This window comes from Podarcis cretensis (assembly GCF_951804945.1).
Source record: "Podarcis cretensis genome assembly, chromosome: 1".
Lineage (NCBI taxonomy): Eukaryota > Metazoa > Chordata > Lepidosauria > Squamata > Lacertidae > Podarcis > Podarcis cretensis.
Genome location: NC_137170.1, coordinates 130314431 through 130335993, shown reverse-complemented (window position 1 = coordinate 130335993; position 21563 = coordinate 130314431). Strand labels below are relative to the sequence as shown.

The 21563-nt window shown below is 44.6% G+C and overlaps 1 long non-coding RNA gene across 1 annotated transcript in view; it reads right to left on the bottom strand.

The window, feature by feature from the left end:
- LOC307220863 overlaps positions 1-8086 on the bottom strand; it is a 176447-nt gene extending 168361 nt beyond the window's left edge. Inside the window, exon 1 of the long non-coding RNA XR_013841135.1 lies at positions 7330-8086. This is a non-coding gene — a long non-coding RNA (uncharacterized lncRNA). The remainder of the gene's footprint in view (positions 1-7329) is intronic.
- Between the last annotated feature and the right edge of the window lie 13477 nt (positions 8087-21563).

Here is a 21563-nt window from a genome sequence, read left to right as displayed (position 1 = left end):
CGCTTTGTAGCAGGAAGGTAAACGGCGTTTCCGTGTGCTACTCTGGTCCTGGCTCGCCAGAGCAGCTTTGTCACACTGGCCACATGACCCGGAAGTGTCTCTGGACAGCGCTGGCCCCCGGCCTCTTAAGCGAGATGGGCGCACAACCTTAGAGTCGGACACGACTGGCCCGTATGGGCAGGCGTACCTTTACCTTTACATTGAAGGTATTATGTCAATCCTGCTAGTATCTTGACCTCTTTACAATTCTCCTTTAAATATTCAATAAATTTATTCCAACTATTTTGGTATCTTTGGTCTTCCTGGTCCCGGATCCTCCCTGACAATTTGGCAAGTTCTGCGTATTCTGTCAACTTCACCTGCCACTCCTGGATGGTTGGTATGTCTTGTGTTTTCCATCTTTGGGCCAGGAGGGTTCTTGCGGCGGCCGTAGCATACACAAACAGATTTTGGTCACCCATTTTGATTTCCATTCCTATTAAACCTAATAGACACGCTTCCGGTCTTTTGGGAAAAGTATACCTAAATATTTTTTTGAGTTCATTATAAATTGATTCCCAATTTTTTTTAACCTTATCACAGGTCCACCACATATGAAAATAATCCCCATCTACTTTTTTACATTCCCAACATTTTCTTTTTCTATACATTTTAGTTAACTTTACTGGCGTCAAGTGCCATCTATACATCATCTTTAACAAGTTTTCCTTTAGAACCATACATCCTGTAAATCTCAAACCCTCCTTCCATAGTCTTTTCCACGCTTCCAATTCGATGTTATGCCCAGTATCGACCACCCATTTTATCATTGATTCCTTTATTTCTTCATCTTTTGTATTCCATTCCAGCAATAAACTATATATTCTAGACAAAGCAGGCAAGTATCACCTTGTCTATGTCTACAGGAAGCGGGCATAGCCAAGTCCTGGTTTCCCCCCATCCCAATGTAAAATTGATTTACAAATTTGATTACAGTTATCATAATTAAATTCTGTGGGGAAGAGGACTGCAGGGGTTACGGCTGTGCGGCAGTCTCTTAAAACCTGTGCTGCTAGCTGACAAATTTCCCTGCTGTATCTTAATCATCCCAGCTCTAGCTTGGAGGCAGCTGGATTTGCCTGGGTAAAATCCTAAAGCAAACATATCCTTTGTTAGGCTTATTCTTCTCTGCGTGTGTCGGGGGTGGGGGGGGGTTCAGTTGCAACCGTCCTTGACTCACAAATGCTATTGTGCATCATTCGCCATTACCATTTCTGCTAGCAAGACAGGGCAAAGTATCAGCTAGGAAGACTGACCTCGTAACAAGCATGCTATTCATATTTCTCATGTAGCCATATTTTAAAAAACTTAATGTGCCTGCTATTATGCTCATTTGCACATATCCCCTTACATTTGAAGGATAAGTCTGGTGCAAAACTTTGCACACGCACTTTACAGAAAACGTGTTGCTGGAATTAGTTGACTTGACTGAAGTCTGTTATAAAATTGTACCTTATTGCCTTATATCCAGCTGGAATATAATGTAAACCAGTACAGTGGTACCTCGTGTTACAGACGCTTCAGGTTACAGACGCTTCAGGTTACAGACTCTGCTAACCCAAAAATAGTACCTCGGGTTAAGAACTTTGCTTCAGGATGAGAATAGAAATTGTGCGACGACGGCGCAGCAGCAGCAGTGGGAGGCCCCATTAGCTAAAATGGTGTCTCAGGTTAAGAACAGTTTCAGGTTAAGAATGGACCTCTGGAACGAATTAAGTACATAACCAGAGATACCACTGTACTGTATAGTCTCATCTGTAATCAGTAAAACACCATCTGTCCCCGCTGACCCTGAGCTGCTTTGCAGGATAGAAGCACCATTGGCATATCTACAACTCAATTTCCTACTGGTTTAATGGTCCTGGGGGTTGTTGCTTGGTGAGAGCACTCAGTGCCGGATTTACATATAAGCTAAACAAGCTATAGCTTAGGGCCCCACTCTCTTGGGGGCCCCCAAAAAAATTAAAGGGAAAAGAAACACTGGATGTACATTTCCAAAATATAAGATAAAAAACCAACTAAAATAAAACCTACATACAGCAACAGTGTTTTGTGTTGTGTAGGCTCCTATGATGTAAGTAATGGGCCCTGCCTGCTAGCCTGCTACCTAAAATATCACTGGTTTGCTCATTTCTATATATAGGGTGCCTACATTCTGCATGGACTGGTTGTATGGCAACATGTAGCATGCAGCTGCAGACTGCAGTGCAGCACAGTTGAATGTAGGTCAAGCTGTTGTACCTGTTCTCTAATCTTAAAGAGTGCTTGTTGACTGATGATCAGGCAGCATAGACTAAGGGTATGAGTCTTATGCCTGCTGATTGACATCATGTAATACATTATTTATTTATTTTGATCCCATTATAAAATTACTTTAGAAAAATATTCATCTTGAGATACCTATTAGGTCCATAAATCACCATATAGCATATATTCAACACAAAAAACGGAGACAATTTGTTGTTGACAAAGGACAGCTGGACATCTAAAGGGCCTCAATACCTTCAGTAGCTTAGGGCCTCATCAAACCTAAATCTGGCCCTGAGACCACTGGAAATTTCCCGCTAGGGAGATCCCTCACTAAACTTCTGTTCCCTGGGGAGAGAATGACAGTTAAACTGGTGTAAACGTGTTCTATAATTAAATAAATGTGGGGCATCATGAGGAGTAAAACTTCAAATCTCAGGACCTAGAACATGTGTGCAGGAAATAAATAGCTTTGCTAGTAGTTGTACTGTTGTTGTTTAGCCGTTTAGTCGTGTCCGACTCTTCGTGACCCCATGGACCAGAGCACGCCAGGCACTTCTGTCTTCCACTGCCTCCCACAGTTTAGTCAAACTCATGCTGATAGCTTTGAGAACACTCTCCAACCATCTCGTCCTCTACCTTCTCCTTCTCCTTGTGCCCTCCATCTTTCCCAACATCAGGGTCTTTTCCCAGGGTCTTCTCATGAGGTGGCCAAAGTATTGGAGCCTCAGCTTCAGGATCTGTCCTTTCAGTGAGCACTCAGGGCTGATTTCCTTCAGAATGGATCGGTTTGATCTTCTTGCAGTCCATGGGACTCTCAAGAGTCTCCTCCAGCACCAAAATTCAAAAGCATCAATTCTTCGGCGATCAGCCTTCTTTATGGTCCAGCTCTCACTTCCATATATCCCTACTGGGAAAACCCCAGCTTTAACTATACGGACCTTTGTTGGCAAGGTGATGTCTCTGCTTTTTAAGATGCTGTCTAGGTTTGTCATTGCTTTTCTCCCAAGAAGCAGGCGTCTTTTAATTTCGTGACTGCTGTCACCATCTGCGGTGATCATGGAGCCCAAGAAATGCGGGGCATCATGAGGGGTAAAACTTCAACTCTCAGGACCTAGAACATGTGTGCATGAAATAAATAGCTTTGCTAGTAATTGCACTAGCATCCAGCATTCTGAGTTTCATGGCATGTTCCTTCCCTTGCAATTTTATGATCTCTCTCTCTCTCTCTCTCTCTCTCTCTCTCTCTCTCTCTCTGTGTGTGTGTGTGTGGCAGTTTCTTAGGGGCAGTGCTTACCTCTGCTATGTAGCTGTTCTATATCTATGGTCTACTGTCCATTCACCATGGTAACCTTTTTAATGAAGAGATTTCATGAAACAGACGGCTAGCATGGTTATTTTTGACATGCACATAGCGCTTCCCTTGGGGCCAGCAGTACCGTCCCACAGAGCCTAGGACTTGCCGATCAGAAGGTCGGCGGTTTAAATCCCCGCGACAGGGTGAGCTCCTGTTGCTCGGTCCCTGCTCCTGCCAACCTAGCAGTTCGAAAGCACGTCAAAGTGCAAGTAGATAAATAGGTACCGCTCCGGCGGGAAGGTAAACAGCGTTTCATTTCCTCTGGTTCACCAGAAGCGGCTTAGTCATGCTGGCCACATGACCCGGAAGCTGTATGCTGGCTCCCTCGGCCAATAAAGTGAGATGAGCACCGCAAGCCCAGAGTTGGCCACGACTGAACCTAATGATCAGGGGTCCCTTTACCTTTTACCAAACCTGTGTCGAAGTTTTGCAGCAAAAACCCTGCGTTTTGTGGAGCCCCACAAACAGAGTCATTGACACTCAAACCCGGAGGTCACAGGGTCACCCCAAACCCAACGCCGTCCAATTCACTCCAAACCGGCGCCAAACTTTGGCAAAGGTTTTGCAGTGTATGACGTGACCGGCCCTTATTGTAACAAGAATGCATGGCGGGGGTGCATGAGGGAGCAGGACTCCCATACCTTAAATAGGGAATTTCAACAGGTGTAAGTTGTCATTCAATAATTACAATTATTAAAGTTGCAAGAGCTCTGACTTCTGCATCTAGTCGTCTTCTCAGATATAGTGCATTGCAGCCAGAGTTCTGTGTGGTATGCTTTCATTACTAAGCTTTCCAAAATTTTCCAGATGTTCATCTAACTGGCTTCAGAATTACACAACAGAAACTTACTGGATATGTTCATAGTTTCTAGCACATTCGGTTCTTAGGATATTCCAGCTACCAGAAAACATACCACTTTGATTACACGTATTTAGAGCTGAATGTTGTTGTTTCATTTAAATACATAATAATAATAATAATTTTTAATTATACCACGCCCTCCCCAGCCAAGGCCGGGCTGAGGGCGGCTAACAAGCAATAATAAAAACAAGTTGAATGAATACAACTTAAAAACAAGATTAAATACAATTAAAATATTAAAATGCAGCCTCATCACAGGAGGAGAAAGGAAAAGAAAAAAGAAAGAGGGGGAGGGAATCAAACTGGCTCCAAGCCAAAGGCCAGGCGGAACAACTCTGTCTTACAGGCCCTGTGGAAAGAAATCAGATCCTGCAGGGCCCTGGTCTCATGAGGCAGAGCGTTCTACCAGGCTGGAGCCAGTGTTGAAAAGGCCCTGGCTCTGGTTGAGGCTAATCTAACTTCCTTAGGGCCCGGGACCACTAGAGTGTTGCTATTTATGGACCTTGAGGCTCTCCGTGGGGCATACCGGGAGAGGCGGTCCCGTAGGTACGAGGGTCCTAGGCCGTGAAGGGCTTTGAGAGATCAGAGGTTCTCAAAGCTTCATTTTGGTGGTCCGTGGCATGTCTATGTTAAATATTTGTGTGGTTTTTCAAATGTATTTTAATGGTTTCTTTTATTATTTTATTTAGTATTTCACCTTACTACCATCTGACTTCTCTGGAATGCAACTTGCAAGAAATCTAAGCAGCTATAAGAATACAATTAAAAATCATAGGGCAGAAAAATCGTTACAAAACTATTAGCATTTTTTCCAAGTGGTCTGTGGCAGGGAGAGTTTGAGAGCCGCTGGTATAGATTTGGCAGACAACCTTAAGCATGGACCACACGGAATATCGCACCGTCACTTTCATACAACTCCCAGAATTCCACTTTTTATTTCCTTGGGGAAAGAAGACGTTCCACTTCTTTGAATAAACGGAGAGAAACAAAAGGAAGCTTTTGTAATTCTGGGGCTATTAGTGACAGATGTCATTATGTGAACCGAACACCGCTGAGCGGCATCTTCTGTCTTTCCCCAACAGCTGGCTTGCTGTTACACCTGAAGAAGTAATTAGAAAGGGAGGTCAGAACACTAATTTGCTACACACAAGTCCTCCCAGAGAAGGTATTGCCATCACAAAGGGAAAGAATAGAACTCTTAATCCAAGCAAAGGGGAACTGTCCACAATTTTTCACTCGATTTGTTGGCAGCTCAAGGGCGACCTTTAACCTGTTCCCACCAGCCTCTTAAAAGAAGCTACAAGGTTCAAATGAGGAAAACAGAATACTGTCAGGATACAAAATGTTGAGCACACTTGTCTTTACAAAAGTGGTGATTATTCCGATTCCCAAGCTCTACGTTTCTTTCAGGAGCTTTTAAAAAGGCAACAAATTGCGTTTGCTAGATGGTCACGAGAAGACATTATATATGGGTTTTTAAAAGAAGAAGAAAAACCCTCAAAACCGGGGAGAGGAGGGACTGGAATGGGAATCTGTTTTAGAACCCAGTGATGAGAATGCTTTCGACGAGAGGTATCAATTGACTTGATAAATGTTAATAAAGCAAGCCTTTCAAAATTCACCCAAGGTGTAGTCAATTTGATGCCATGTGGAAACATCAGGTTTGTACCAAAGTTGAGTTTGTTGAGCGGATTTAAGAGTGCAGTTTTTAAAATTTCCTCATAGAATGACAGACAGAAAGAAAGAAAGAAAGAAAGAAGAGAACTCTCTGCTGATGGGTTGGTTTATGAGTCAAACTGCTTTGATAAAGACTCAGATGACTCCCCCTGCTAATATTTTGGTCTGCCAAAGGGCAGGCATTAGCAATAATCTGGCATATACGGGGTATGAAATTCCTGCATATTCTTAAGAGCAATGCTCTCAGTAATCATGGTTGATAGTTAGTTGGCAGGAAAGAGCCTGACTTCTTCAGCGGAGAAAAGTTCCTTCTTTCCTTCTGCACCGCAAACACTCTTGCTACATGTGACACTATCTGAGAGGCTTAGATGAATTCCAGGAACAGCAAAAAAACACACCCCAAAACAAACAGTTTTCCTGGCCATCACAAGGATCCAGAGGCCTGCAACCATTTTTCAAAGAGTTCTTTGTTTACAAAATGGCGTTTGCATTGGGAACTTGTTTAGCTAGATTCATGCGTTACAATTTCCCAATTCACCAAGTAGAAAAGAAAGCAGATAGAGTTTCGATGGCAAAAGAAAAAGAAAGCAAAAGCAAAATTCCTGTCTACTTCCAGAATAAAAAAACGGAAAATTGTATGTCCTGGAGCTGATATTATAGAATTAAGGAATGCATTTCTGGAGCTATGGCTATCAATACGCCATTCATAGTTCGAGAGAAACAATGAATGGGGCAAAAGTTCTGCTTATGGCAAGGAGAACTTCGACACATGGAATCTCGAGGTCACAGTTGGCCACATCAGAGTTAGACAAACCACTGATTGTTCCACTTGCGGAAGGTTTTAGAAGCATGGCCAACACAATTTCAGTTTATAACTCACCACAAGCAGTCTGCAACGGGTGAAAACAATTGGCTCAGCAGGTCTTCACAGGTTCTGTGAATCGACTCTCATTACTGTACACACCAGGCTCGGAGGGGGTGTGTGTGTGTGTGTGCTTTAATCCAATGCACACAACCAAATTTGTTTCACCGTGCCTAAACACACCCTGTTCATGAAGCTGTTCGCACACTGTCATCCATGCATGCACAATGGCTGTCTCAAATGCACATGTTGTTGCTGTTGTTTAGTCGTTTAGTCGTGCCTGACTCTTCGTGACCCCCATGGACCAGAGCACGCCAGGCACTCCTGTCTTCCACTGCCTCCCGCAGTTTGGTCAAACTCATGCTGGTAGCTTCGAGAACACTGTCCAACCATCTCATCCTCTGTCGTCCCCTTCTCCTTGTGCCCTCCATCTCTCCCAGCATCAGGGTCTTTTCCAGGGAGTCTTCTCTTCTCATGAGGTGGTCAAAGTATTAGAGCCTCAGCTTCAGGATCTGTCCTTCCAGTGAGCACTCGGGGCTGATTTCCTTCAGAATGGAGAGGTTTGATCTTCTTGCAGTCCATGGGACTCTCAAATGCACATACCTCAGTTTAACTGAGAAGTGAATGTGGCTTCCGTTTTCAAATCAGATGGAAGCTGGTTTGAGGGGGAAAGGATCAGACAGTGGCATTTCTCAAGAAATTATGGGATAGATGTGGATCATGGCTAAGGTCATATGTACTCTGCATCGGCCACCAGCGGTGGGAACACACTGGAACCAAAGTACAGTGGTACCTTGGGTTAAGTACTTAACTCGTTCCGGAGGTCCGTTCTTAACCTGAAACTGTTCTTAACCTGAAGCACCACTTTAGCTAATGGGGCCTCGCACTGCTGCGGCCATGCAATTTCTGTTCTCATCCTGAAGCAAAGTTCTTAACCTGAGGTACTATTTCTGGGTTAGCGGAGTCTGTAACCTGAAGCGTATGTAACCTGAGGTACCACTGTACAGTGTAATGTGTACACAGCCCCAGCAAAAGGTGCTTCCTCAAAGGAAACTAAAATTATTCTTCAAAATATTGTTATTATCTAGGGCCCTAAGGCATTTCCTAGCAACCTGGAGCCCTCCAGATGTTTTGGACAACAAACTGCTTTTGAGATGTGTGCTTTCACGGTAAACGCTATATAAATTTTATTAAATAAATTCCCAGCAGACCTGGGCAGCACTGACAGGGACTGCTTGGAGCAGGGGTCAGCAACCTTTTTCAGCCGTGGGCCGGTCCATTGTCCCTCAGACCATGTGGTGGGCCGGACTATATTTTGGAAAAAAAAATGAACACATTCCTACGCCCCACAAATAACCCAGAGATGCATTTTAAAGAAAAGCACACATTCTCCTCATGTAAAAACACCAGGCAGGCCCCACAAATAACCCAGAGATGCATTTTAAATAAAAGCACACATTCTACTCATGTAAAAACACGCTGGTTCCTGGACCGCCCGGGGGCTGGATTGGGAAGGCAATTGGGCCGCATCCAGCCCACAAACCTTAGGTTTCCCCTGGCTTGGAGTCATCCTTTGAAACAATCTGGAGAGCTCTGAGCTGGGGAAACCTGTCCCGCAGCCTTTCTTTGAGCAGAAGTTGTATAGCTGTTTTTCAAGTTACTTGTAAATTGTCCCTAATGGGGCAAGCAGATGCTTGAAGAATTGTTTACATTGGGGGAAATGGCTCCGAGAGGGTTAAAAAGAAACAACTTCGGTGCTGCAGTCTCAGTCCAATTTATTCACATGTGCCTATATACCACATGGATTGCTTTTTAATAAATAAAGTGAGTCAAACATCGATCTAATTTAGTTGGGTCCTCAGCTGCAGCAGACGATCTACCCCACTTTTCAAAGCTGTGCAGGTAAGTTGCGTTCTCCCCATACTCAGATTGCAGCATTTTGTTTCTGGGAATCGAGATAAAAATGAATCACTGTTATAAATCCGAGTTTGAAAGTGCTAATATTGTATTGCCAACTGTGTGCCCGTCGTCACAAGAGACAATTTCATCAGTTGCATTTCTTTCATCAAGCTAGGCAAATTTCTTTCATGCCCTGTCAGTTCACAGGGACATAGGAGTGCATCCACCAGATCATTTGAATTAAATAGTCACTATTTTCTGAACTGATGTCGCTGTTCTCCACATTATATGCTACATTAAACACAATTCTGATAATTTGTGAAAGTGCCTGTAAAACTATAACATGAGAAGGTGCCTACAGCTTCATTGGGATTTCTGTATTTTCTGGCGTCAGCAATTTCTGTCTTTCTCTTCCCACCCCAAGCCTGGTAAAGGTAAAGGTAAAGGGACCCCTGAGGTTGCTTGTTTTTCCTCTCCCCTCCTCATCCCTTTTTCTTTTTGTGTTGTGTCTCTTAGATTGCAACCTTTGTTTCTGTTGACCTTATATAAGTCATTATGCTAGCTGTGTTGACTACAAAGCTGGGTTTAAATGCCCTGAAATAGATTTTAAAAACAGGTTCATATGCTATACTCCCCAACATGAATGTGCTGCCTTGGGGTTTTTCAGAGTGCATTGTGAACAGCCCTTCTGTAGAGTGTGAATTGAACTGAGTGATATCCCTCATAAAAAGGATCAGTCAGACATTTTAGACTTCAAGTACCAGGCTTGGGTTAAACCACAGAGCCTAGGACTTGCCAATCAGAAGGTCGGCGGTTCCAATCCCCGCGATGGGGTCAGCTCCCGTTGCTCGGTCCCTGCTCCTGCCAACCTAGCAGTTCGAAAGCACGTCAAAGTGCAAGTAGATAAATAGGTACCGCTCCAGCGGGAAGGTAAACGGCATTTCCGTGCGCTGCTCTGGTTCGCCAGAAGCGGCTTAGTCATGCTGGCCACATGACCCGGAAGCTGTACGCCAGCTCCCTCGGCCAATAAAGCGAGATGAGTGCCGCAACCCCAGAGTCGTCCGTGATTGGACCTAATGGTCAGGGGTCCCTTTACCTTTACCTTTAACTGGTCCTAATAGTATTTGTAGGAACTGGATGGAGAGAGAAAACTTTAGCTGGCCAGCATGTGACCATGGACATTTAATTATTCCATTGCTGTTATTTGAGTAATTAGATACAGATGACTCATTATGAGTTCATTGGATCAAATGGTAGTACCAATGGATCATCTTACTCTTGAAGTCTCTTGGCAGTTTTTATTCTCTCCATGTTTCAGTGTGGACTTATTAATATGTATGCATAGATGCTCAATCATTAAAAACCCTTTGCACATAAAAATCCATTTTTACAGAACTTAAATAGCTAGAAGGAATTGCACCCTCTGCTACTCAAAACATGTTAGTGATTCATTTATATATGAAAATATAAAGTCCATGTCCACGTCACATAGCTCAGATGTATATTTCAACTTTCAAGTCTTCTTTTCCCACCCTGTCCCTCAAAAGGGTATTCAGAATAAGCATTTCAGTATGGAAAGTGAAATGTCTGAGTGAATTGATGTTAGTCAATTTAGTAAAACTAGAACAAATCAATGAACCACCCAGGAACCTAATGCTCTCAGTATTCCCACCGATGGCTCCACAACATCAAACAGTATGGAAAACATTTTCAAGGTAAGCCCTCTGTACTCGGAAACTGGTCCCTAAAGGCAGAAAGATATAACTTTCTTGGCCTACCTGTTTAAAGAAAGGTTATGGTCTGCATTCACAATAGGATCAAGTTCATGCATAGCTCATGAAAATGCATCTCGGGAAAAATGCTGGATTGGCCACAGTCTTCTCAAGAAGATGGGCAGCTGGGAGAGATGGAGCTGACCATTGGATACATGGGACATTTGTCCAAATTTGTGGCCTGCCAAAAGCACCGGGACACAGGCTGCTGATCCTTCTTGCAGCTCCCGTTGACCTGTGCCAATTTGCAGAACTGCTGCCCCTCCTAGTTCTTTTAATTGGTCAAGGTGGGGGCTGGTCTTTTGAAATATGGAACAGAAATGATAGGGAAATGGTTAAGTACACACAACATGGCTCCCCAAATCAACACAGACTGTGGAAACTTCACACTGGACTTCAAGCATCTGGCATTGTGTGCCTCCCCATTCTTCCTCCAGACTCTGGGTCCTTGGTTTCCAAATGAGATGCAAGAGCTGCTCTCATCAGAAAAGAGATTTGGGGAGCCATGTCAACAGCTGGTGTCGGTCCACTGTGCTTCATTAAGTCCAGGGTCAACGCAGCCGTCTACCAGGAGATTTTGGAGCACTTCATGCTTCCTTCCGCAGAAAAGCTTTATGGGGATGCTGACTTCATTTTTCAGCAGGACTTTGGCACCTGCCCACACTGCCAAAAGTACCAAAACCTGGTTCAATGCCCATGGAATTACTGCGCTTGATTGGCCAGCCAACTCGCCTGATCTGAACCCTATAGAGAATCTATGGGGCATTGCCAAGAGAAAGATGAGAGACATGAGACCGAGCAATGCAGAAGAGCTGAAGGCTGCTATTGAAGCATCCTGGTCTTCCATAACACCTCAGCAGTGCCACAGGCTGGTAGCATCCATGCCACGCCACATTGAGGCAGTAATTGATGCAAAAGGGTCCCAAACCAAGCACTGAGTACATTTGCATGCTTCTACTTCTCAGAGGTTCAGTATTGGTCTATTTGCAATCCTTTTTTTTGCTGATTTCATTTAATAGTCTAATTTTCTGAGATTGTTAATTTGTGGTTTTCATCAGCTGTATGCCATGATCATCACAATTATAACAAATAAAGGCTTGATATATCTTGCTTTGCATGTCATGATTGTATCTCATATATTAGTTTCACCTTTTAAGTTGAATTACTGAAATAAATGAACTTTTCCACTATATTCTAATTTTCCGAGTTTCACCTGTATTCTGGATCATGCAACTCACTTCTCTGGAAGTTTAAGAAACAAAGTAAGTTGCTTTCAGTTATACATTGGTACCTTGGTTCTCAAACTTAATCCGTTTTGGGAGTCCATTTGACTGTTGGAGCCGTTCGGAAACCAAGGCGCAGCTTCCGATTGGCTGCAGGCGCTTCCTGCACTCAAGCGGAAGCCATGTTGGAGGTTTGGCTTCTGAAAAATGTTCGCAAATTGGAACACTTGCTTCCAGGTTTGCGGCGTTTGGGAGCCGATTTGTTCGACAACTAAGCCGTTTGAGAACCAAGGTACCACTGTACACTGGTTTTTATTTATCCGTTAATTACATCTGTATCACACTGTTTTCTTTAAAAATAAATAAAACTTTTTTATTCTTTTTTCAATAGAGAAAATTACATTTGTTCCTCAACTATTATATTCCAGTTCAACAAAACTAGTGACTCACCCAATATTGATGTTTATAACTCAAATTACATTGCAATTCATTTTAAGGTTCTGTCTTACCTAATTTTATCCTCTCCAACCTCTTTCTTAATATATCCTGCTATTTTCTTACACTTCAAACCCCGCATATGGGAAATAACTTTTTCAATATAGACTTGAATCATTTGTATCGCTTTCTAAGTCCCCCATTTTTTCCTGACAACGATCCTCTGAGACGAGCAGGTCCGATATTCGTCATGACTTTAAGGGGAAGTGAACTTCTCCACCTCTAAAACATTCTCCCTGAAGTGGTGATGATCAAGGGTGAATGTAACCGACTTAAAAGAAATCTCCAAAATGTTAAATGAATTTCTAAATGGAATGTAGGATAGTATTTTCCAGTATGGAAGGCAGGCAGCTTGTCCGTCCTATGTAACAAAGCTGGATTTAAGTGATACCCACTATATTAAAGATTTTCTTGTTTTACAGAAGTAAGTGTAATGTCTCTCGTATTTTTTCCATGTAACATTTTTACAAAACCGTTTCATTTGTTGAGACATTAGGGGGAGGGGAAAAAGGGGTGGAGGGAGGGAAGATGGATTGGGGTGGGGTTTCTATTATGCTTTATGTAGGGTTTGGTGTCAGCGTTGCTTGTGCTGTTCACTTGTGTTCCTTTGGTGGTGAGAGAGGTTGGGGTTGGCCTAGGGTGTGGTTGTTTGTTTGTGGTTGGCTATGGTGATCTTTGTTTTCGTGTGTTAGTGGGGTGGGTGGGTGTTTTGGATCAGGTTAGCCATATTGATTTGTATGCTGTTGGTGGATTATTGTCATTGTCTTGTTGGGCTGTGTATGTGATAAAGGGGAGCCATACCGGGGTAAAGGCGTCTTCTTCTGTTTGTCCCCGTGTCAGTTTCAGTTTATTGGTTAATTTTTCTAACAGGGCTGTTTCCCATACTATTTGGTACCATTGGTCCATGCTTACTCCTGACAGGTCTCTCCAGTGTCTGGTTATGGTGTTTCTGGCTGCTGAAAGTAGGTGGGTTATGAGTTCTTTGTGGTGTAAATGGGCATTGTTGTCTTGGAAGATGTTTAGTAGGGCCAATTCTGGGGTGAAGTCTAATACTTGCTTTGTTATTTTACATATTTCTTGCATGGCTGTTGTCCAGAATAGTTGGATTTTGGGACACTCCCACCACATGTGGAGGTATGTGCCTGTGGAGGTGACCCTCTCCAGCATTTTGGTGAGGTTCCTGGGCGTATTAGCGCTAGTTTTCTTGGTGTTAGGTACCGCCTATAGGTGAGTGTGCTGGTCCCGGGGGGGGGGGTTACCGTGAGGCGTGGTCAAAGTCCGGTCCTGGACCAAGGTCTGGAGACTGTCCACCAAGGGGGAAGCGGGGTCCAAAGCAAGAAGCTGGGTGTGGTCAGGAACTCCGGAAAAACAGGTCTGGGTACTGGCAGAAACAGGTTTCCAACGACGTTGCTCCCGCAACCTGGGACTGGGCTGACTGGCCTTTATCTCCTCTGAGGCCAGGGGCAGTCCCGGCCCCCAGGTGACCCGCCTCTCCTGGCCTTAAGGCGAGCACTCCTCCTGGGAGAAACCAGCTCCCTCCGCCTCTCTGCCCTGAGCCTCTGCAGCTCAGGAGAGGCTGGAGGGTTACTGGACCCAGAGGCAGCCTCACCTTCTCCTGACAGAGCTGGGAGAGGAGCACCTGCAGGCAATGGGTCCTCAATCACCTCCGGAGCCAGAGTGGATTCATCTGGTGTCTGCTCCTGAGGATCCGGCACAGGTGCAGGCGCTTCAGATTCAAGCCCCTGCCCCAGCTCAGCCGGCCCTGGAGGTGGGGACTGTGCAGGCTGGGACTCCTCAGGTTCAGCTTCTGAGTCAGATTCCCAGGCCATCACACTGAGTTTCAGAGTGATACCCACTATATAACTGTGGTTGTGTAGAGGAGGTGTGGAGAACTTTTAGTCCTGCAGGTGAACTTCAACTCTCATCATCCCTAATCATTGGTCATGCTTGCTGAGACTGATGGGAGTTGTAGTTCAGCAATATCCGGGGGACCAAAAGTTCCCCACACCTGGTATATTGGAAGGAAGCAAATATCTGGAGAGGGGACTGCTGACCAGACTTTGAGCTGGGAAACAGAACATGCTCCCTTGCCTTATACCCTCAATTTAACAAATCTGCTTCATAGTGAGGAGAATTCATTTGGGTGGCTCGGCTATAACAGTCGGAAGCCTGAACTTTGCTCATAGCCCTTTTGAGGTGGCAGTTTCTGGCAACGATCCGTAGCGGACAAACGTTCCCAGACAGTGCCAATTTACACCGCCGCAGGGGAAATGGATTGTGGCAGATATTGCTGCTGCACATACCAAGCTCCCTGCATTCAGAATACAAACAGCAGAGAAGTCTAGATCAGAATCATATTCCCTGATATGCCACTTTTCTGTTGCATGTGATGGTCAGGCGTCAGCAAACTTTTTCAGCAGGGGGCCGGTCCACTGTCCCTCAGACCTTGTGGGGGGCCGGACTATATTTGGGGGTGGGATGAACGAATTCCTATGCCCCACAAATAACCCAGAGATGCATTTTAAATAAAAGCACACATTCTACTCAATGTAAAAACACACTGATTCCCGGACCGTCTGTAGGCCAGATTTAGAAGGCGCTTGGGCCGGATCCAGCCCCCGGGCCTTAGTTTGCCTACCCATGGGTCAGAGGTTCAAGGAGAACATTCAGATTTGCAAATGCTTCTGTGATATCTGCAAAGATAAGGGTGCACCATGTGTTATTTCTAAATTTGTAGTGTGCTCCTCTGTTCTTGGGAATTCTCTGCCGAAGTTGGGGTGAACGTGAGAATACACAGAGTGCGGACTGAGGTATCCCGAATAATCACAATGTACCCCTCCAATTAAACTGAACATCACAATGCATCTTATTCAAAAACTTCTAGACAGCCTCAAGGGTTAAAACAAATAGTCTTTACTGCTTTCTGAATGTCACTGTTTTGAAATCCGGATCTCACTTTCCTTCAGAGGTGCTAAGCACTATGCACAGAGTTAAAGGGAAATTTTGAAGTTCTGAAAATCAGATGCAAGAAGCCTCTTGGAGCTGCCTGTCCCCAAAGTTGTCACTTTTGAAAACCTTGGCTTTTATTCATTCAGCTGTCACCCGTATTTTATCCTAATTTAGGATTCCCCTGCCCCCCGCCCCAGCTAAAGACAGAAAGTCCTGATTTACAGCACAAATTTTGTCTCGGGGCAAACGGAGGTATCCCTGTTCCCTAGCTACAACGGGGAATGTACCGTCATGATTTAAAAAACAACCATCCCCAAAACAATACAAAGAACCGCAATCCATTGTGCTACTAGTGCAAAGGTTGTGTGTCTTGTGTATGTGTGTATGTGTGTGTGTACACACCACCCTTCCTATATCCAGACTTTCTGTGAAGCCCGGGTATTTTGGAAAACACAGCCCCGTTGTTTAAAGACGAAGTAATGAGATTAATATATACAGCAAATTAGAAGGAAGCAAGGAGATCGGGGCGAGGGGAGGGCAAAGGAAGCAAGCTCTTTCCCTGTTAAATATTTACCACTTGTGTTGAGCGCTGGCTCTTGCCTTTTGGTAATCCTAGAGGTGGTTAGTTTTGTGTCAGTAAGGATGTGTGTGTGTGTGTTAATGTATTCCTCCCTCCGAACCCACCTTGCATGGGAAAAGGCCGTGGTAACAAAAAGCAGACTGTTCCTTGTTCATGAATATTAATCGGTAAACTCCCCCTGGTATTTTTAAATTGGAGGCGAAAACTCTCCCTCCCCGCTGCTCCCCACTCAGGCAGGCCCAGAGCTGGAAAGCTCTGAATGTCCTGGGAAAGCCATAGAGTTCCCTGACTTCCCAGGCAATGCCATATAAAACTCTGAGGTCACGGGGCCAGCGAAAGAGGTGGAATAAGCTTTGTCTCCGCTGTGTGTTGCTGAAAGCTAAACCTTTATGGAACATTCTGAGCTGCATTTTTGGCTATTTAACCTTCAAAACAAAAGGCTTATTTATTCCCTCCCGCCACCCTCTCCCCTCAGACATTTGCCTTCATCTAGGGTCCCCCCCCCCTTTCGGTCCCACGTTGACAGCGGCGGCATACGATGGAAACCTCCTTGCCTAAGGCGCAGGCCTTGGTCAGTGACATTAGCCGCTGCTTGCCCTAAAATAAAGGGTGATGAGCTTTTTAGCACTCCTCTCTTCCACTGCCTCCTGCAGTTTGGTCAAATTCATGCTAGTAGCTTCGAGAACACTGTCCAACCATCTCGTCCTCTGTCGTCCCCTTCTCCTTGTGCCCTCCATCTTTCCCAACATCAGGATCTTTTCCAGGGAGTCTTCTCTTCTCATGAGGTGGCCAAAGTATTGGAGCCTCAGCTTCAGGATCTGTCCTTCCAGTAAGCACTCAGGGCTGATTTCTTTCAAAATGGATAGGTTTGGTCTTCTTGCAGTCCGTGGGACTCTCAAGAGTCTCCTCCAGCACCATAATTCAAAAGCATCAATTCTTCGGCGATCAGCCTTCTTTATGGTCCAGCTCTCACTTCCATACATCACTACTGGGAAAACCATAGCTTTAACTATACAGGCCTTTGTTGGCAAGGTGATGTCTCTGCTTTTTAATATGCTGTCTAGGTTTGTCATTGCTTTTCTCCCAAGAAGCAGGCATCTTTTAACAGAAAATACTTCCTGCCCTCTAAATCAGTTATCCTCAATATTTCTCCACTGAGGTCAGACTATTAGCCTACATAAGCAGTTGGGGGCCTATTTGTTTTAACCATACATTTGTACGATGGCTGTGTTGCTGCTGTGACCCACCTTTCGATCAGGCTGTGACCCACCACTTGAAAACCAATGCTGTAGATGTTTTGGACTACTATTCCCATCATCCATTAACCCTGCCCATGCTGACCCATGCATGTAGGGTTGCCATACGTCCGGAATTTCGTGGACATTGCCGCTTTAATGCCCTGGAACATGCGGACTTATGGCAACCCATATCGGAAGTGTAGATTTGGGCAAATTTCCTTAAAAATAGCTGAAAAACAAAAAACGCTCAACTACTTTGGCCAAAAAGAAAAAAGGGCGGGGGGGGGGGTCTCAATGACTTTGCCAAAATGAAATCTAAAATATGGCATGTTATTTGTCTAGAGTAATAAAACTGAACACACGCACACACACACAAAATTGTTCCATCTGTTAACGGAGAAATATGTGGGCTCCCTTGGACAAAAAACAAGGACACCAGCCAGGAATACCAGAGCAAAACAGCAGCCAGTAGGCTTGGTCTTTATTGAAGACTGTCGCGACAGGACTCTCACCTGCCACAAGGTGGAACAAGATGGAAGTCCCAAACAAAAGAGTTCCCAAACTTTTATTAGCTGCTAATCCCCATGTTAAAGTAAAGGTAAAGGGACCCCTGACCATTAGGTCCAGTCGTGGCCGACTCCGGGGTTGCGGCGCTCATCTCACTTTATTGGCCGAGGGAGCCAGCATACAGGTTCCGGGTCATGTGGCCAGCATGACTAAGCCGCTTCTGGCGAACCAGAGCAACGCACGGAAATGCCGTTTACCTTCCCGCCGGAGCGGTACCTATTTATCTACTTGCACTTTGATGTGCTTTCGAACTGCTAGGTTGGCAGGAGCTGGGACCGAGCAACAGGAGCTCACCCCATCATGGGGATTCGAACCGCCAACCTTCTGATCAGCAAGTCCTAGGCTCTGTGGTTTAACCCACAGTGCCACCCCAAACTATATCACTCATACATCACGGTTACATCATGAAAGGGGAGGTTCGATGGCAGTAATCTGAGCATCCTGGACCCTGCCCCATGGTTCTCCTTGCCCTCCACCAAACACCCATCAAGTGTAACAAAAAAGATATTTACATTTCCCTGTTTCCCACCAAGTTAATCACACCCTTTTGTCTTCATCTGGGTTTGTTATTTCCGGAATGGCTACCTGTCTGGCACTCAGGTATCAGGATGCCAGGAATTATCACTCAGGCAGAGGGGCTGCTGAGTAGCTGAGCTCATATGTCTATATGAATTTCTGAAGTTTTCCCAGTGAGCCAGTGCATAGATACATTTATCAGTGAATTCTTACATTTAGTATTGTGCAGCAAAGGCCCTTTGAATAGATAGGAAGAAACTGTGATGAAGTGTTTTGTGGGGAGAAATCACAAAAGTGATTGTGCTGGTTTTGGTAGTGGGCTGCATGTGCATGATATCTGCTGGAGGGGCAACCCCCCCCCCCCAACCTATACATAAATTCCTGCAACACATCTTAGATATGTGATGCCGGATGTATAATTCTTATGGATATTTATAAACAGCACATATTCTAAAATTGGAACGATACAGAGATTAGCATGGCCCTTGTGCAAGGAGAACTCACAGAAACATTCCATATTTTTAACCAAAGGGAAACTTTAATAAAAATTATCACAAGCAAACCAAACAAAGAATTGTTGATGCTGGAGACAAAAATAATCTGCGAAGGATTTTTGTGGATGAAATAAACGTTGTTTGCCTTAGATAGTAGATAGCAGCAGTCAGATCCCGAGCAATGAGACATATTTGCTTGTGTATAAATAGCTACATTATGCCCTATTTACATTTTTACAGTGCTTCTCAAATTGCCTGATCCTGTGCCTCTGCTTGTCTGTGTGTCGCTGCTCCATTGAAATGCAAACAACGCGAGGATGGAATGCATTGTTGACTTACCAGGAAAATCGCCCATAGACAGCCATTGTAGGAAGGAACAATGTTTGTTTGAATAGCATCCAGGGGGATGGTTCCTTGACTTTTCCCTCCTCCTCTTATTTTTTTTTTTTTTTTAAGTATTGTGGCATCATAAGGCAAGCATCAACCTGCCACTAAATCTATTTATTTATTTGTGCTGCATCTTCTATTGACGCTTCAGAATTCTGCTTCCAGCATCATAAAACAAGGTTAGCCTAACGCAGTCATCTCTTGCTAGCTTCGTGGAACTATAATCAGACTTACAGAATTACCAACTTTCTACCTTAGTGTTGGAAGATGACTACAATGCTGTGGCCCTGGGCACACACACAAACGCACCAGCTTTTATTAGAAAGCAAGACAAGAAATGTAATAGGAATGTAGCGTTGCATAACTGGCAGATACCGGCACAGAATAACTTCCACTTGAGGCTGCATATTACATCAATTGCAGAATAACCAAAATCTTGCAGCAACTCTCTCTCTTCTACAAACACCGAACCAGTGCAATGGCCCAAAATTGCCTTGTTTTTGCTGCAAATGTGTGTTATTTGGTACTGCAAGAGCCATCTATTGGTTCCAGATCATGAGTTTACGGCATGAATTTCAAGCTCTGCAGGCAGTGGCTGAGAGTCTTATTTCTGCTTATTCTCTTAGCTCTGAGGCTAGGAGAATATTTGACTGTGGGCTCCTACAGATGTCCTGTTTATTTGTTTGTTTCATTATAGTTCTATCCCACCACACCTCTAAGGCTCAAGGCAGCCTACATGGTTCCCCCCCCCACCCCACTGAATCCCCAAAACAACCCTGTGAGGCAGGCTAGGCTGAGAGACTGGCCCAAGATCTCCCAGTGAGTTTTGTGTCTGCGTGTGAGATTTGAACCCTGGTCTCCCAGGTCATAGTCAAATATTCTATGAGCTCAAAGCTTACATAGGGGTTAGATTACGGCAGGTCTTTATTGAGCCTTCGTCCCGATTTGTTTGAGGTAAGGTTATATGACAATGAGCACTCGTCCCAAATTCATCCCAATTTGCTTCCTCAGTGGTTATACATATTTTTGTTCACCATTCCAATCCTGCACATTTCCCTCCTCACTTTCCTAACAGCAAAAGACCATTGGGATTTTTTTGTAAGTGTATTTGCTCTGTCAGGACAACGGAGCGCTTTAGTCCACTTTAAGTGTGCACACCTAAATTTCCACTATGCCTTTGAAACCCTCCTGCAAAATACTTACTGAAAGTGGCTCATGAGAGCATTGCTTCCCTCTGAGAACCAGTGTGGTGTAGTGGTTAAGAGCGGTGGACTCGTAATCTGGTGAACCAGGTTCGCTTCCCCGCTCCTCCACATGCAGCTGCTGGGAGACCTTGGGCCAGTCACACTTCTTTGAAGTCTCTCAGCCCCACTCACCTCACAGAGTGTTTGTTTTTGGGGAGGAAGGGAAAGGAGAATGTTAGCCGCTTTGAGACTCCTTCAGGTAGTGATAAAGCGGGATATCAAATCCAAACTCCTCCTCCTCCTCCTCCTCTTCTTCTTCTTCATCTTCTTCTTCTTCTTCTTCTTCCCAATTCAGGTCGGCGAGAAGAGATGCCCCACCTTTGAAACTAGGCAAGAGGAAGATGTTCATCACATCGAGCAAAAAGAAGTGGGATAGAGAGAGAGACACCTCTGTTGTTTCTGCTGCAAAGATAAGAGGTGCCTGAGCTTAGCTGAACTGCTAGAGAGGCACATTGCAAAAATTACGCATGTGTCTGCATCGATCCACATTTCCAGGGGTACTGTGCTCACAAACCCTGAATGTTCTGTACAGGAGAAATCAAACCGCAAAGAGCCGCAGAACAAAGCTTTTACCGTCAAATGAGAAAGAGGCAACTAGGAATGATGCAATCCCTTGCATGCCTACGTTCTGTGGGAATGTTCAGGGAGCCAGGAGGCAGGAGAGGATATATTGTTTTTTAATATCCTTCCTAACTTGCGTTAGCAGAGTTTCACATTCCCCTTTTTAAACGCACAACGGGTAGCTGGTTGCAGGCTTGTGTAAGCCTCTCACTATTAGGTTCCTGGTAAGTTCCCTTATATCCCTCTTAAAAGAATAAACATGCCACAATCTTGTGTAAAGTATATAAAAGTAGTTTACTCACATTCAGTTCACAGTTGGATCCCTGAAGGCAGACTTAGTATATACAAAGTATATACATGTGGAACTATAGGGTGATAATCCCAGTGTCCTCTGTTGTTTGGAAGCCAACAGAGCATCTCTAGCTAAAAAGCTGCTTCAACGACGAAGGAAGTCAAAAGGGGGGGCTGCGTGCCCTGTCCTTTTGTTATCTGGACAGGTAAGGTCACGCCCACCTCTAGTCACATGCAAAGGAAGTATGTCCCAGCCAGGAGGAAACAGGAAGTTTTTGACCGGCTGGACCAAACATTCCCTGC